Raw genomic sequence first — 18,426 nt, 5'->3', positions numbered from 1 at the left:
TGGATTGAGGTTCCCCTCCCTTGGCAACTTTAATTTAAAGCCCTCTTCACCACTTAAAAGTGCTTTTTCTTGGGACTGATCTCACCAGTGGTCTATTCCTGGAACAATTATCTGAAAACTGTAGCTTTCTGGAGTCTTGTAGCTTTCTTTAAAGTATTAGAAGTAGTGTACTCAACAGTTTGCGCCACATGATCTAGACTGCTCCACAAACGTTGCCTGAAGAATTGGGTGGGTTTATCTTTGGGCTCAGTCACAGCTCCCTGGTCCTCAAAACACCTAATTCAGCTGTGAAATGCAGATTTGTCTGGACTGTTTTCCTCTCAGGGCTGCATGGGTTAATTACATAACCTTTGAGATGTGAGAGCAGAAATAGACAGAAGTATGGGAGGGAGATGCTGTATAAGCTAAATTTAATTGCTAAAGAGAAAATGTTGGCTCAGTGCTTGTCCGTGGTAATTTAGAAATTTTCATTCCCCTCTTTAGGCTGCTACAAGGTTTGGCTAAGTACTATGAACTGTGTGGTTTCATGCTTATTTAGGCATTACTGAATCTTTCTTGTAAGAGACTTTCTATATCGATGGTGTATTTACACTTAGCATTAACCTCATCCTTTTAGGAGCAACAACAAGTCTTTTGAAGTGTTTGTTTTATTTCTTAAGGGAAAGATTCTAAATAATCCTATCCTATTTTTCTTCATTTTTCTACCTATGAATTTTCCAGTTTAATTGTAATTTTATTATATTTTGTTAACTATAAAGGCTTCTTGCTGTTAGATTAAGAAAGTACAGAGTAGAATTTACCATCCATGCACTGAAAGTGGGAAGTCTAAGAGCAGCAGTAGCTGCGTACTTGACAGTGGAGAGAAAAAAAACGTGTTAGAGATCTTACATGCGTGTGTTTAAGTGAGCACTCATAGTTTTCATGTGACTGTTCAAATCAGGATAGCTGGGAAAGGGATATTTTTTTGGGGAGTGAATGATTTTACCCAACTGAGAGTAGAAGAAAAAGAAAAATAAATCCTATTCCAGAAAACTTTAGGATTAGTGGTAAGGAGGAAGCATGGTGGTTTATGAAGGTGATCTTTAGTAGGAGAAAATTGAAGAGGATTGTATGCCACATCAAGCGAAAGGAAACAGTCTGTGCACTGAAGAATGAGAACAACATCTTTAAAAGGATGAGATATGTAAAAAATTCAAGAAAGTACGACCCTGGTTTCTGGGAAGGAACCAGTTTCAGAGAAAAGGGTAGACAAAACGTTTGCTTTTATTGCTAGTGGTATTTGATCTATTTTGGTTTTAATATAAACCAAATCTTTGTAAGAATCTTTCATTCTTGGTGCCTGGGTGCAGTTTATTGACAGACAAAAAGAAATTGAGGTGGCAGCATTTTCTGATGCCAGATAGGATAAAACCTTGTCACAAGGATGTTGTTAAATTTATAATACAGGGAAACGTAAATGTTGTAGTGTGTGCATCTAAGGGATGTAGGAAGAACGCGTTAATTATGAAGATAGTAAAAGAATAGATGGATAAATAAGAGCGTGTAGAATTCAAAGTGTTTGCCTTTAAAAATATCACGTTTTAATGTTACAAATACTGAGTAACATTTCTTTTATTTTTAACAGACTCTGAAGGCAGATCCGGAAGAACTGTTTACAAAACTGGAAAAAATTGGTAAGGGCTCTTTTGGTGAAGTTTTTAAAGGAATTGACAATCGGACTCAGAAAGTGGTTGCTATAAAAATTATTGACCTAGAAGAAGCAGAAGATGAAATAGAAGACATCCAACAAGAAATCACAGTGCTGAGTCAGTGTGACAGTCCATATGTAACTAAATATTACGGATCCTATTTAAAGGTAAGATGCTCACAGATGAGGATGATTGGATTTTATAAGTAATCCTTTTCCAAGTTATCCAGTTGTGCCTGTTTTCATTGACAAGGTTTCAGTCAGACCTCAGTTGAAGAAAAATACATTTTCATCCTATCATTTCTAAGAAAGAATGAGTTACTATATTTTGTGAAGTATATGACAAACTTGATAGAAGAGAATGCACATCTGTTGCTATTTCTGTACAAAAAGAGATTAATTTAAATAGCATTAGTTTGTTACCCTCTAAGTAATATGTTTGTATTCTCTTAATATTAGGAGAATGTAACTCTAACTGTTGTTTAAATTCAGAAAATATAGCCTAAGTCTGCATTTGAATTGTCAAAACATTAAAAACAGTGTAGTATCATCTGTTTTGTGAAGCTTGAAAGTATATGTTAAGGTTTGATCAGTGGCAGAATTTAGGTTGCTTTTCAAAGGAGACTGAACCTAGCTTTGATCTGAGTGATTTCAAAATTAAAATCTAAAAGTTAATTTATTTGCATATTAGCAAACAGCACGTTCTGTGTAAGTGAAGCTAATGGAAGGGGTTTCCATTAACTGCCTTCTGAATCTGTTTCCATTCCTGCCCCTGCCATCTTAAATAATTTCAAGGTTCCATTTTAAGTGTACCAGATAGAGGGGTTTGGTGGGGTGTTTTTTGGGGATTTTTTGTTTGTTTGTTTTGTTTTTTAGTTGGATGGATATAGTGATTTATTACCTCTGGAAGATAGTGAAAATATCTGGAAGCTTTTGGTAGTACTTCATTTCTCTGGTGAGACTTTGTTCCCATCTGGATAGCACTCTCTTTTATGACAGTGACATGGCAGTCTAGATAAGAGATTGTTCTATTGACAGGGTTTGAAGTTACAAGTAGTCAGAAAATACTTTAAAACTAATTTTCAGTCTGCTTTTGCAGAAGCATTCTATTTATCAGCAAAGACGTAAAAGTTCTGAAGGGAGAACCCCATTTTATCTCTGGATTTCTGAGATTGCCAGTTTCTAAAAAAAAAAAAGACCTTTTTTCTGAATACAGGAGATGCATTACAGACAGGGACAGTTTTTCCTTTCTTCTTTGTGCTCTGAACCAGTTTGCTTGGCCAGCATATCAGTGAAGGCTTTGTGAAAGGTTTCAGATGTGATAACCTGTCACCAGTGGAGTTATAGTTTAGATGTCAGAAGCATCAGGAGACATGTAATCGAGCACAGTAAATTGGATAAATTTTTCATCATGGCTTTTGTTGCTACTTTTGAAATTTCTCAGTCTGGTAGTTAAGTATGACAAAAAAGCAAAAGTGGTATTTTTTTACCTGCACTGTCTCTGCTTCAGATCTGTTCATTTTAGAGGAGGAACAGTAAGATCTTACAGGCTAAGTGAATAGAATACAAGAAAAATAGAAGATTGATGGGAATGCCACTAAATAGTTTTAAAAAGATATAGTAGCAATGTGACTGAAAAAGAGAATCCAGTGACCAAATTTGAACTTGAGTGAATGTCACCATTTTGTGAAAGTAATATGGCAACTGTTGCTTTTCCTAATTGAAGGAGAAGAGGAAATTGTAGGGCTCATTAGGCTGAATGGGTTTGACTGGATGGAAGTGTCATTAGTGATATTTGTGCTTACTGTTATGAGGAGGATCCTCTGAAAATACTTGTATCTTCTGCATCACTTCTGTCAAGTGGAGTAGCCTGTTACTTTTCCAACTTGTGCCAGTTTTCTAAGATAGCCACTAACAATGCCTGTGCATTACTTTGTTACTCTTGGAAGAAACTACAGCTCTTTCTACAGCTAGTAGAATGTACAGCTACTCATGTTCATTCATTACTTCAGTTCTTTGTGAATGCATGTTGTTTTGCAAGACGCTTGGTACCACAGAACTTTTGGTCTTCAAGACAAAAACCTAATTTCTTTATGCTGTTAAAAATTGATATGTGGTGGTTATTAGGTGATGCTGAAGTCACAGAATCTTTGCAAAGGGAACATCTTGCAGTTCTATTAGCTTTGAAAGCAAAGAGTCAGGTGTTATTGGATAGTAATAATGTGTCATTCATATATATATATATATATATACACACACACACACAGACACACTTAAGAACCATGTTATTGTTTGAAGGAATTTGGTTTATAGTCTTGGCTAAGAATCTAGGTTTATTTGCTGCAGATCTTTGTTGTATTTGCAAGCCAGGACTGCCATATGTAGTTCTAAGGGTCTGACTGTCTTTTAACTCTATTTCTGACAATGTGATAATCCATCACCATGAAGGTTCAACACATTAATTTTCTGTCTTGAGTGGTTAGGAGACATTATTTCTTCCATGATTGGACATTTTAGCAGTAATTGCAAGAAATATATTAATGTTTTCCTCACAGAATGAACTTCTTTGAAATAAGCAAGGGGGAAAATGGTAGAATCATAGGTTATATTGCCGGTCAACTGCAGCGATTATTCTCTAAAGCCTGTGCAGTGTGATGTGTACCGACCATGTGCCTGGTGGACCTTGGATAGGAAGAGGTACTGTTTATAGAGAACTCTTTAAATTGATTTTCTATAAATGATTTTTGGTAGACAAATAGCAATCCAATAATTTCAATCTCATTTTTTTCCTTCTGGCTCTAGATCAGTCTCTATTTCCCTATATTTCTTGCATATCCTTTTGTGAGCTGAAGAGATGTCTTTTATTATGTAATAACTTTTTTCTTAAGCACTCCCATGTCAGTTGTTAACTAGGAGTAAGTATCTTTTATGAGAACTTTCGGTATTTGTTTATAACAAGTTTCAAGATTCTGAAAAAGAAAAATTTCTGTCCTATTTGGGACACTGCAGATCTGATGATTAATATAGCAAGTCCCTTTCTAGAACAGGTTTATGTAATTGTGTAATTGCAGAATACTTGCTCTGACATTCTGTAAGAATATTTGAGACATTCTGTATTTTCAGCAAAGGTGGTTAACGGGCATTGCCATTAATACTTTTGTATTTTGAAGATTCTCTAGGTAGCTAGAATGTTTTGGTGTTGCTTTTGTTGTGTTTTGTTTGTTGGTTGTTTTTTTTTTTAACATCTGAGTCATCTGCCTTTAAGAAATCCTTGTATTGTTCTTCATTCTCTGTTATTCCACACCCGCTTCAATTAAGTTACATGATTATACATGCCAGTGTGTTATGGAACCTGTTGCTTGAAATTTTAGATGGCTTATATAATACTGCTGTACTTGCCTGTGGCCTCTTGCTGTCTTCAGATGATGTTTGTGAGAATAGCTTATCAAGCTCTTGGTGTCTACTGTATGATATACATGGAAGTACAACTTAAAATGAGTATTATCATTTAATGAGTTGAGTTAATGACAGTTACTTTGTCCTTGAAATTTACTTTTTTAAAAACCCATTAATTTTAACCTGCATTTTAGAGTAGGGTGATATACCCAGATGTCTTGTTGAATTTTCTAACTCTACAGTTTTTTTATATCTCAACTTCATCTTTTCAGAAGTGTTTGCTTTATAGCATTTTTTTTTTCCATATGCAGAGACTAAACCATATCTGTTTGTGTGAGGTATTATTGCTTTAACACAGTGAGTCTTAAAAAGCAGCTTATCGGTTGCATAGAGCAAGTCTTCCATTCCCTCTAGACTTTGTTATCTATGTCTGTTCTTGCAAGTTTTTGTGTAATTGCTGTGGTCACAGTTCATTCGAAAAGAGCAATACGTAATGAAGTGGGTACCAGTTTAGGTTCTCATTCTGAATATAAATTAATTTGTGGAAGATCTTTTTGTAAGAAACCCAAAGGTTTTTATATAAAACAGAAATGCAAATACTCCTTTCTAAAGCCACGTTTTAAAATATGATGTTTTCATGTTCCCATTCTGTTGGGAAGAAGGGCTTTTGTCTGCTGCAGGAGATAGTAAGTAACTAGAATGTTGTTCTTAAAGCATATCACAGTGAAATGGTTTATATGGGTGCATATATCTAGAGGGATTGCTGTTCCTTATCTGCCATGGTGTGTTAAAAACCTATATCAGTATTCCTTAACGAAGGAATATTTGATAGGCTTCTAGGTAGTGACTTTGTTATCTCTGCTCTGGGAACCATATCTATCCTTGCCGTCTTCGAAGTGAAAGGTTCATCTGTTCTGTCTCTGATATGATTAAATGCTCCATGGATAGAAGAATTATAGTTCTTTGTAGATCCTTATAAAGTTCATTCTTGAAACTTCTCTGGGTCCGTTTACTTATTTAGAATTTAGGTAACACTATCCACTACCTCCTTTGTAATGGAATAGAGATTCTTTGTGTTTCTTGTCAGATATATTTACTTTTTAAACTTTTCTTATAAAATTGTCTGAAGTTGTTTGCTGTCTCTTGTGAGTTTTGTCATACTGTAACTCTTCCAAAAGTATTGCTATGCTATTTATTCTAAAAGTTTTTCGTCCAAGATCCTGTCACCTCTGCTTTTTGCATATTACTCTGAAATACTAGTTTTTCAAAAGCTTAGTTAGATTTGGTTCTACAGTTGTTTCTCTTGCCCTTTTTAGGCCAAGTGTTTGGAATCTGTTTTATTTCCAAGATTCAGATGTCTCTCTGATAACTTTTTTCAGTTTTGTTAATAACTTTAATCACTACTTTATTAAAACTACATAACCTCCATATATTTCTTTGATCTTGGATCATCATTTAGAAATATATGAGGAAATTAATTTTTCTTTAAGTGGTTGAAGAATAGTTCTTGGCTTTTTTTTGCATGTATGTTTAAGTATGTCACTCTAAAAGCTGAGATTAACATGTATATGCATGTACACATTAAAAAGGTCTTCAAATTCCCTTAGATTTCTATACATATGAATATAATTGTAAAGCAAATGATTGCTGAGTAGTTTCAGCTTCCAGTTTAACTAGGCACTAGTGATACTGAACTGGTATTGCAGTCTTGTAGTATGTATTTAAAAAAAAATATTACTGTCTCTAAGCTCATGTTTCTTCATCCTTCAGATATATTTTTCTATCATGCTTTGTAACTTTGAGATACTTTTGAGGTACTTTGTAGCTTTTGAGAACTGTTTAAACTTGGGTTAAAAACCTGATGAGAATCACACTTCTTTTTTATTTCCCCCCATCTTTTATCCAGACAACTTCTTATTCTGTAAAAGTATTTTAAGGGTTCTCTTAAAAGAAAAAAATAATAAAAGCTTGTAAGAAGAGCTGCTCCTGGTAAGGTTCATAAAGTATAGCTGCTGATAATTTTCGTTTTAGTCTTTATGCCTGTATGGGTTTTTATTTCATGTCTAGGATGTGATATACCTAATGCTGTAGGTCAAGCTTTATACAGACTGCAGGAAACCAGAAATAGCTTCTGGTTAAATCAAACAAATGACACATACCATTGTGAAAAAACTCATGCCACTTCTATGAAGTTTGATTAACTGAGCTCTGTAGAACAACAAGTTCAGGCAAATGAAGTCTAGAAATAAAGATTTATTTTTGAAAAGCAGTGAATCTCAAAGTAATGTATAGTTTATTTTAGGTAATCAGATGAACATAAGGTTGGTAAGTAATGCTGTAGCTGAGCCAAAACAAATCTTCTATTGACTAGGTCTTTGGTGTACATGGCATCGGTGAGATCGTTCTTGGAATAATATGGACAGTTCACAGTGTGGCTGGAAAACTGTAATTCATTCAGTAAAGTGCTTCAGGAACAGTTTGAGGTTTGGAAAGCCTGTATTTGAGAGAAAGACTGAAGTTCAGGCTTGATTTTTATTTAACCAGCAGAAGGTTTGGAAGTGTCTCTGTCTATATATGAAAGCTTTTCCGTGTTTAAGTACTGATAGTTCAGTGTTTTCTAATCTGTTACACCAAAATAGGACAAGATGTAATAGCTGAGTGGTGAGACTAAGCAGATTTCATCTGGTAATCACACACACTTTTTTAAAGGAAAGATAGCTTAGATATCGAGAAAGTTTGTATGAGGTGGATTTTATGTCACTTGCAGTTATTTATTAAATTGGTGTTTGCTGAATTTAAAGAAGCCTAAGCTTGCATTCTTGGAAAATCAAGGACATTAATGTGGGTATGTTGAATATTCTTGCCACAACATTATACGTAATGTAACTTTGAATGTGGGTGTTTATGCGACTTTGATAAGTTTTAAGTCTATGTCCTTTTACTTTACAGATTTAACTGGTTTATTTTAACATTTATGAGCATACTGAACTATGTGACCTTAAATGTATGCTGTGGGTCAGCCAGAAGTTAATCGACTTGGTGCATTCTGTTGTCATTTGATATAGCAGGCAGCCTGTGGCAGGTAATATGATTGTCAGGATGGGAGAGCAGAGCGGAGATTCCTGCTTAATGTTAGGACTGTAGAATCTGCTGCAACAAGGGCTGCTGCCTCAGCACAGAGAGAAGTGAAACATGACAGTAATTTCTCGATGTTCCATCATTTGTGTTGTGTGTTCAGCCCTGTAGCAGCACTTGGTGTGCTTTCAGACTTGACTTTTGCAAACCACAGTCACTGAACTCTGGATGGGTTTTAGACACATTTAAATGGAAAAAAAGCTGTAACTATCTCTTTTTGCCTGCTACAATTACAGCCATGTTGTCATTACTGCGTTTTGTGAGGGGCTGAGGCGATGGCATGCCTTCTCTGTTCTCTCAGCTAAAACCAGATGGAATTGCCTTACACTGTAGGAATTCCTGCACCTGAAATGAGAATGGGGCTGTGACTGCAAATTCTCTCTTATTATGGCAATGTTAGGAACAAAATGAGGCCCAGGTTCTTGTGAGGCAGTCCCTAACCCCTGGTAACCTGCTCTGTTCTCACTAGGCAGCACAAGCCTCTGGAGGAGTTGAACAGGCATTACCTTCATTTGTCTATAGTAACTGTGAAACTGTCTGGCTGCACAGCCCTGAAAGAGGTAGCAAGAGAGTTTCTGTCCTGGTTCTGCTAGGCTTTCAGATTTAGTCAGTCTACTGATTTAAAGAACAAGTTGAAAGCTTCCACTGATACAACCCCTAATGGCCATAAATAAGACAAAGGTAAAAGAGTGTGAAAGAACCCATGAACTTTGTCTATCTGTAGCACAAATGGTTTTGCTGTGAGGCCCTGGTTTCAGATTTAAAATAGTTTGGTCCCTTCCTGTTTCAGTAATGGTTGTCTTGCAACTCTGAAGCTTTGTTGCCCCTAGTCTTTACTACTTCTGTCTTTCCCTGTAGCCATTTGCTGTACTCTTTACTAGAAAGGAGTTCCTTGTTTGCATGGTCTTCAGCCAAAGATACTGTTCTGAATGTGAATTTAGAAACTTTTTATTCCATTGTTTTCCTTTCACTGGTCCAAGGGATGATTGTCACTTTCTGCAATCTGCATCATATTGTCCTATTTTTCTCAATCTGTGGGAAAACCTACCTAGTAAACAATGGTTACTTAAAGAATTTTCCTGTTTATCAATCAGTTCTGCACTGTTACACTTTTATAACTAAATAATTCTTACTGTATGAGTGTATCAAGATTGGGAAGCATCCCTAGTATATTTCAACCCCTGAGAATTCATAATAACTATATTTTATATTACGGAATGTTTAGGCACTTAACCATTTCATATTATTCTGATCTTGTTTTAAATAAAAATTTAGAAAACTCAATGTAAAATATAATTTATTGGAAGTAATATATTTGTTGTGCTTGTTGTGATAGCCTTAAAAGCTGCCTCTGTACTGCTCTGCTTGCTGGCTTCTGTATGGTGTGAAATACTCTGTGCATAATTTCACATCTTGGTACCTGCTTTTGGGAAGAGCTAACAGGTAGCTGCAGCTGAAATAGGCAGCAACAGTATCTTGTTCCCCATCCTGGTTTCATATTCCTGCCATTTTACTTGTATTGGATCTGTTGACTAACATAATTATTTGATTCATCTGGAAAACAAGTTTGCCCAGTGCCTTCTCCTGCCCCTTCCAAAAATAACCTGGGTCTTGAAAAGAGCAAACCCCAGACCCTTACAGATTAGTCAGTTCAGACCTGTGGCTTCAAAATTACTAGGTCAGGTAAAAAAAAAAAAAAAAAAAAAAAAAAGTGGTGGAGTCAGGTGGTCCCAAAATTGGGAGGTAGGGGAAGAGGTAAGTACCATGTTTTTTTTGTAAATTAGCTGTAGCATGAACCCTTGTATTTATCTTGGCCATACAGATCAGGGTGGTATAACTTTGCTTTATAACAGTATGTAATACTGTTTGTGTCAGATGTCCTTCTGTATCTTGTGTGTTAACTGCTCCACTTGTTGTTGTGGGCCTGTGAGGTATCTGAAAAGGGATTGTTAGTACGGCATCTGGGTGTGGGCTTTTTTCCGCCGCTGCTGAAAGGGGAAGTCCAAATCTGCCTTGCGACTGGCTGCTTCCTTACCCTAGCAGCAGGGCCTATTTAAACTTTCAGTGAAGTGGTTCAGCATACTGAGTAGGCAGGTGACTAAGTGCCTTTTTTTTTTTTTTTTTTTTAAATGATTGGGGGGATTGTAAACTGATGTTTCAGATTGGTCTAAAGTTTTATGGGAGCACACTAGCACATCACTGTTTCTGAAACTTCGTCAATCAGTCAACAATAATGCTGAAAAAAGCATGTGTGTGTTTATGTATTTGCATCCAGGTTTAGGTGGGCTGGTTCTCCATCTTGCACAGGTAGAATGTGACTGAAGGCACTATCAGATAGCTGCCAGTTTATTGATCCAACATTCTCATTAACTTCTAAACCATTTGCCATTTCAATTGAAAACTTCTTTCTTTACGTACCTCTGTCATAATCTTGTGCTCTTACATAGTTACTATGTTTGTGTCATGTCTTTAATGTGGATAGTTTGTTTTGCTCAGTTAACTTTCTTCAACATACTTCAGCATTTATACAGTTCTTTCGGTCAAGTGAATTATTCTAGGTCTTCATATGGTCTGTATGGAGGTAGTTGTATAAAAGCAGAAAAATCACATTCTTTACACATATAAGAGAATATTATGGTATGTTACAGGGCATATTAATAAGCATATTAAAATAGAACGTTCAGCAATTGTTATTTGAAAAAAGTTGGTTAGACTCAAAAATACTGAACTTCAGAAGGGTTCCTCAGTGAATAGTTTTATGGACTGTATTAGATCTAAACCATGGCAGTTTGAGTATTCAGGAGCCAGTGTTTTCAACTAAATTCTTACAGTTCTTTCCATCTATTTTTATTCATTATACTACTAAATTTATAAGCTGTTGCATAACAGTTGGGATAAAACTGCTCATTTGGAGGTACTGAGGCTTTTCCCCCTCTCTACTTTCTTCAACAGTTCCTTGAAACAGCAATTTGTAAGAAGGAAACAAAAACATAGGGGAGGAAGGAACTATGGAGGTGATGGGTGTGAGGAGAAGTTACTTTTAGAAGTAACTAGAGGTCAGGAGAGTTGTAAAGAGGAAAAAGTGGAAAATAATAAGGGACTTGCAGAAAAATTATGTGATTTCCAGGGATTGGAGCAATGAGCTTGACAGAAGTCTTAAGAACCAGGGTGATTCTAGGACTGATACATACAACTTCCTTAGTAAGAGTTCTGAAGAAGGATTTGCCTATGAATATTTGGTAAAGGAAGCAAGGAGTTTAATAGCAATGTGAATGGAAAAGCTGAAAGGAAAAGAGGAGTAAAGGTGTACAGCCTGCAGAGTGGGGATGCAAAAGATCTTGGAAGCTGTATGCAAGTGGTTAAAAAAGGGTTAAACTGATGGGTGGACTGGTATTTGTGCAAAGGAGAAATAAATTTGAGCTGTACTTTTCATTTTTAATTTAATTGGATGTAATGGATAAATAGGAATAGACATCTGCATTAGAGCAGTTAGTTTTTTTGGACAGTGGAGTTGAAGGGGTTCTTGTGCCTCATATTTTCTGTTGAAAGTTTGTTTTTGGTATAGAGGGGGCAGTAATTCATGAAACACCTGAGTGTTATTGATGTGAACTTCCACAGTGAAATAGGTTTCAGATACATATGTGCAAGTAGGGTGACATTTTGTTGGAAAAATATACAAGTCTCAGTATTCATTGGATGCAAGGTTCATTTCTTAGTTCTGCTTTTGTTGTAATGCAATTTATCTAGACGAATGGATTCCGTAAACTAATGCTGATTTACTTTCGCTTCCAATTTCCCATTTTGGGACTTTGTACAGTTTATTAATAACCATTTGATGTATCAGTAAAATTCAGTTACATATGGAGCTTTGATTATGAGTTACATTTTTTTGTTTCTTGCCTTCTCTGTGACTATCTGTAAGGGGTGAATAGGCAAAATGCTGGCATTGTCATAGAACCATGTAAGTCACTCATTAATCTTCATTGCCTCTTTAAATGGACTTCCTGGGAAAAGATCTACCACAGATTGTGGTTAAGTCTTTTTCCTTATAAGGTAACCACTGAATAGGCATGATTATGAAGTAATTATTTCCCTGGTGGACAGGGAAGGGGATAATGGCAATTGTCAGCCCCGTGAGGTAATAGAAAAATCTTAAAAGGATAATGGTTGCAAGAGACAGTATTTTTCACTCTTCCCACTGCTGTTTTTTGAAGCATGAAGAGGGAAAATGGCTACAGGCAGGTGGGACGAGAAGGAGTATAGAGTCATGTGCTCTTAGTGTCCTAAAGAAGTGAGTACCCAGTCCTTTAGGAAGTGAAGTGTGTACAGTTCTTCAGTTGTATACGTTTCTTGTGTTTACTAGCTAGGAACTGGTTTTGCAGCCGATACAAGAAATACGTGTCTGCTTGCTTCTACTATAATGGTATAATTTGGTAGAAGAGTTATAAACAAAGATTACCCATTAGTTTGGAGCTTTGGGAAATCATGTGCTTAATATGACATGCCTAGGCTTGTGACAGCTGGGTTATAAGGATTCATTTCTGTGGTGGAAGGGCATGTGCCCAGGAAATGTGCCAAGAGGCTGTGAATATGGACACTGTTAGAGCTGACTCACACTAAGGAAAACATGGAGCTCGTGGCTCTAGCATGTTGGCATGCAAACACAAAAGTCTGCTAAATGTTCTGCAGAAGGAATCTTTTATCAGTACTGTGACAGAACTTCCATTGTTTTTTCCTACCAAGTGGCTCTGCAAACTCTGTTACAACTAGCTTATGGCAAAAAAGAATGCGTTTAAGGATTAATTGTATACTGCTGTGGTAATTGCAAGAGGTAATTGTTGAAGAGGGATTGCTGCATTAGATTGTAGAATACATTGACTATTATGTATGTCTAGAAATGAAAATGTGATATTTCTTCTTGAGATGTGAAGGCAGGAGTTTCAGAGTGTTGGAAAATGATTCCAAAGGCAAATAGCTTTTTTAATACATGTATACATGCATAAAGTACTGTATGCTGAGGTGGTTAAGCTTAGTCTGAAAAATCTTGTTGCCTGTGTTTTTCATGGAGTTTGTAGTGTCCAATGAACAATTCTTCTCTTTCCTTGGTCTCTGTTCTGCATTGGCTACCCAGCAGATGCATTTTTTTTTTTCCTTTGTGGTTGAACACGTTAGATGGCTGACAAACCTTGATTAAAGGACATAAATGCGCCACATGCAAAACCACAATGATTTCTTTGATTGCAGGGACCTTTTGGCCAGCTTGCAGTAAGGACTTGTGTTTAGAAGAGAACCTTTGGGCTCATCTGTATCTCCCTCCCCTCAAAGGGATGGCAGCCCGAGGACAGCTAGCATTCATCCTGACGCCAAGAGACTTCAAAGGAGGTAAGCGCCTCAGAAATGCTCCCCAGACAAAATACTTCTCATCAGTTCTGCACCCCAGCATGGTAATATTCTTTAGTACAGCATTACCATATCCTCAAGGTTTCTGTTCATGACTCCTTCGTGAAAATTTTTTGAGAACTCTGTGAGGCCTCATCAGCAGGTTGCAGCCCCCTTAAGATTCATGGAGATGTCCACTGCTGTCAGCAGTCCTTGTCCATTTGCTTGTGAATGTGGCCCTAGCGTAAGGGAAAAAGATATTTTATACTTCTTGGGTTTGTACTCAGACATATACTCCCCTCCTTACCTTATTTTGTTTTTCATGTTTTGGATGGGGTTCAAACTTGAGCTTTTCTCAATTCATGATCCTTGAGGTTAGTCCGGGCAAAAACCCTCAAACACTGCTTCCTCCACACAGTTTTAAAAGGCTTTTTTTTTTTTTAAATGGATTTCAGAATGATTCTTTAATATGCAGATGATTTCCACTCAATTCTTTGTGTGTTTACATTTCTAGTGATCATTATCCCAGAAAAGTTCTGCAGCAACAAATTATTGCATTTCATTCTCTTGGAGGGAAGTATGTCCTTAGGATTATTTTTTTCTTGTTAGAGATTCCACCTAGATGCAGCATAGCTGTTTGTCTTCCAAATGCCCAAGGAATAATTAGTAGAAAGAGCAATTTAAAATAAGTAGAAGTTTACCTTGACATCAGAAGTTCACAAAAATCCCACATTAGCTTTTTATTTGTTTTTATTTTTTTATAAAAGTAGATTTTTCAGGGGTGATTTCCTTCCCCACCTGCCTTCAGGTCACTTCTACAAATACTTAACTATAGATCTTGATTTTCTTGTTCTTTTTCCAGTGAACATATGAAACCCACTAAGAATATGACTAGAATCAAAAGGAAGAACTTTCTTGTTTTTTTGATGGTTTGGGGTTTTTTTTAGTTTGTTCGGTTTTAATGTGAATATTTGGGCCTGTAGTAGACCATTAGTAAATAAGAGTTATGTGTTTGCTGAACAGATGATTTTATTTTTTTTTTCCCCCTAAAGGTGTGGATTTGGAGAGCATAGTTGTCAAACTATTTAAGCTATATCTGTTACTGAGTCTTGTAAAGTTTTTACCTTGTTTTATCCATTTATGATGACAGCATATTATTTTGACTTCTTTAAACTTAAGTAAGAGCTTTCTGACTATGTAGAGTACTTCCAATAACTGCCATCTAGCTAGCTTTCTTACTGGGCTCTACCATAATAAATACAAAGGTTCTCCAGATTGTAACTTAAAGTTGTTGAGGCAGTAAAGAAATGGATTGCCCTATAAAATAATATCCCACCTAATTCTACACTTATGTAGCTTTGGAAGAGAATTACCTATGGATATTATGAACAACTTGCAGATCCTCTGGACTTAAAATGTTTATAGGTCCTGACTATGTTGATAGATTAAATTAGATTGGGTTTTGCTTGACTTTGTTCAAATGTTTGATTGTTGGTTTTTATGGGTTTGTTTTGTTTTGTTTTGTTTTTTCCCCAAATGCTGGTATTTCTTTTACAGTAGTCAGCTTCCTTAGTTTAATTGGAAATTTTTCTTTTGTAATCTATGCTTCATATGTTGTGTGTCGTTCAGCTGTAGGGATTTGGATTTTTCTTTTAATGTATAGTCTTTCCATGATGTGTTATTTCTATACATCTTTTTCTGGTGTGCAAAAAGACAAAACAAATACTCAAATTTAAAAAAGGAAACTTCCAGAAAACTTCAAATCTTTTTCTGAGAATTATTCTAATACTTCTTTTTTATCTCTACATGCTATTACTGAATGCGCCAAAACGAGCAGTAGCACGCTGCAGCTTGTGTAAACCTTACCAAGTTTGTTCTGTTCCTGTAAGACAAGCTACATTACAAATACAGTTTATTTTTATTATTTATTATTATAGTTTATTTTTGATAGTGGGCTGCCTTGCCTTGTGAGCAGATGTGAAGGAAACAAAGGCATCTCTTATTTCCTTCATTTGAGCAGCCTTTTATTGTCAGTGGTATTTCTATTTGGTTTTGTTTTGTTGGGTTTTTAGAATAAATTTGCTATTATGCCTACTTCTCTAGGAATTCAGCAAGAAACAGTAGAAACAGAGCTGAGAATTGCTAGAGTTCTTTCTAAAAGACCCTTGGGATCGTTGAGTTCAACCATCAGCCCTACTCTACAAAGTTCTCCCTTATACTGTATCCACCAGCATCTCATCTAAATTACCCTTAAATGCATCCAGGGTTGGTGACTCCACCACCTCCCTGGGCAGCCTATTCCTCTGTCTGACCACTGTTTCTGTGAAAATTTTTTTCCTAATGTCCAGTCTAAACCTCTCATGTTGCAGTTTAAAGCCATTCCCTCTTGTTCTATTGCTAATTACCTGTGAGAAGAGACCAGCACCAACCTCTCTACAATGTCCTTTCAGATAGTTGTAGGGAGTGATGAGGTGTCCCCTTAGCCTTCTGCTCCTCAAACTGAACAGTCCCATTCTTTCTCTTCAGAGCCTTTCAAATTGATAGTAAAATTCAATCACTCAAGAAGCAAAATAAATTTTAACTCTTCTCTTTAGTAGTATACCAGATGATCTACTTCAGCATGTCTAGATTTTTGCTCATACTTTCTTGGTGAATAGATTATCTTAATCTGTATTTCATAACATCTGCTTTTGCTCCTCTTATACTTCAGAATGCCTAAGCGGGGGTATTAATTTCCAAGGCTAAAGATGGCCAGTTCACTGCAGCTGTTGGTGTTTCAGTTATATTTCACCTTTCCTAGAACACTGGACAATACTTGAAGACTCTGCTCTAAAACATGGACTGTTAGTTGTGACAGGATGGGAGAAGGAAAAGGGGGAAATAGAGGATTATATCCAGAGGATATCTTTGGTGGCTAAGGCAAACTCAGTGTCTTTAGCTTTATTCTCTCATAAAATAGCTTCTCATGTTCTTCAAAGTCAACAGTTGTCTTTCCATGCCATCTGACTTTCAGGTGCTCTGAAACAAGTGTCTGAAGGAAATATTACAGTTTGTTTTTATTTAATGAAATCTGTAATGTCATAATCAAATAGCTTTCCTCTTTATAAAATGATACACCAATCTATACAAGCTTGTGTTGTAGTAATAGGTGGAAATTGATGGAAGAACATTAGCAGATGAATAGATTGTCAAGGGAAAGGTCAAGTGAAGGATTAGCTGCATGGTGGAACTCAATATGCTGCTTCCTGGGAAGTATTGGAATGATGGTGGCATTCTTTATTCCTTGTAATGAGGCTGGAGAATTTTTTCTTAATCAGATAGAGAAGAAAACCAGTAGTACTTACTGAGGTTGCCTTTAAGAACAAACTATACTGTCTTAGAATGGTGGTGTGAATTGACATGAAAAGATTTTTCTTTTTCTGAATTTGTTGTCTGTGAAGACAGTTTCAAAAGCATGTAAAAACATTATAGCCTTTCTTGATAGCTGTTAAACGGTTGTAGGACCCTAGATATGGAGTGGTAGAATGTTTGTCCATTTGCAATGGAAAGGGCTTGATTGTTTACTACTTACGCTAATGGAATTGGGTAGCCATGGTGTTCAAATTTTGGAGAAACTGAAGTATAAATACCTTTCTTTTGCCATCAGTAATTCTATCCTTTGTCATATCCCTTTTGTGTATCAAAAGAGTTATAATATGACATAGAGCAATCCATCTGGCATCTGGATAGGCTGTTTGAAGTTTAAGGGTGCATTGCTTACCTCCTCTGTCCAAGAACTGTGTACTGGAAAGAATGGAATGAAAGGAGATAGTGGTATGCTATTCATTTTTCAGTGTTAACATGTGGCAGCACTGGATCTAGTTCTGATTAGATTTAAATTGAACCAATAATATATATAGGTCATATTTATAACTAGTCAAGAAATTACAAGAATTGGGGCTGTGAGGTAGAGCTGAATCTTTCCTTGCTAAAACCATGTATTTGCTGAATAACACCTTGTACTGTGTTAAGAACTCACTCCTGGCAAGTGGTACACCCTGTTGTAATACTAATCTGTGGGTCTAGAAATGGAACAGTTAACTAACAGCTGGAAAGTTTGCAAATCCAGATGAGTTTCAAGGATCTAATGGCAAGATATCAATTAATAGGTGCCTTCTCTCTAAAGTGTAAAATAATAATTGTCTTGTATATTTATTCTTTATTTATGAAAGGATAAACTCCAGGGAAAGGGCATTTAAAATATTTTGGAGGTCTTGATACTGATTTTCAAATTTGAGACAGTTGGCAACATTTAGTGGTGTTGTGGAAGGGTTTGAGCTTGTCTAAGAGAAGCAGGAACCACAAATACATAAATTCCATTTCTTGTCAATGCCTCAATGGATCATTTATGGCATTGTACAAAACTTCATTTTTTCTCATCAGTCTTATCTCTGTCTATAAGCTTATCTCTGTCTATAAGCTCACAGATGTTCATGTGAGTTGATAAATAATGAGAACTCAATTGCCAGGGTGTGCCTATTCTTCATTCTGTATACTAAGACAGTGACTACTGTTGTGACTTGGTGTTGAAAGGAGATGGTGAATGAATAAAATGGTGCCTGAAGCTGAACTTGATGATTGCAAGGAAAGTATTTTGAAGAATTAAGATATATGAGCGATTATATTCCTTAAGGTGTTTTTCTCTTTGGTTAATAATTTCTTCCTCTTTTTATGACGGGTGTCAGTGATAAATGTTTTCAGATTCCTTTTAAACAGGTGGTTTTGTGCTTGTCTTCAGTGGGTTGTGCAGCTTCATTGGGGCCGGACCTTCTTTGTTCGGGGTGGGGTTT

General features: G+C 36.2%; 1 protein-coding gene across 3 annotated transcripts in view; it reads left to right on the top strand.

The window, feature by feature from the left end:
* Positions 1 to 1,627: 1,627 nt before the first annotated feature.
* Positions 1,628 to 18,426, top strand: part of STK24 (serine/threonine kinase 24) — a 45,983-nt gene continuing 29,184 nt past the window's right edge. The window contains exons 1-2 of one of the 3 annotated variants that reach the window (XM_026853979.1): positions 1,645 to 1,673; positions 13,463 to 13,600. The gene's annotated coding sequence lies outside the window, so the exon portion shown is untranslated. Of the gene's footprint in view, positions 1,856 to 13,462; positions 13,601 to 18,426 lie in introns of all 3 variants that reach the window. The other 2 variants (XM_026853972.1, XM_026853987.1) reach the window with 2 other exon arrangements.

This window comes from Athene cunicularia (genome assembly GCF_003259725.1).
Source record: "Athene cunicularia isolate RWA chromosome 1 unlocalized genomic scaffold, athCun1 chr1_part1, whole genome shotgun sequence".
Classification (NCBI taxonomy): Eukaryota; Metazoa; Chordata; class Aves; order Strigiformes; family Strigidae; genus Athene; species Athene cunicularia.
This window is presented reverse-complemented; position numbering and strand designations above follow the sequence as displayed.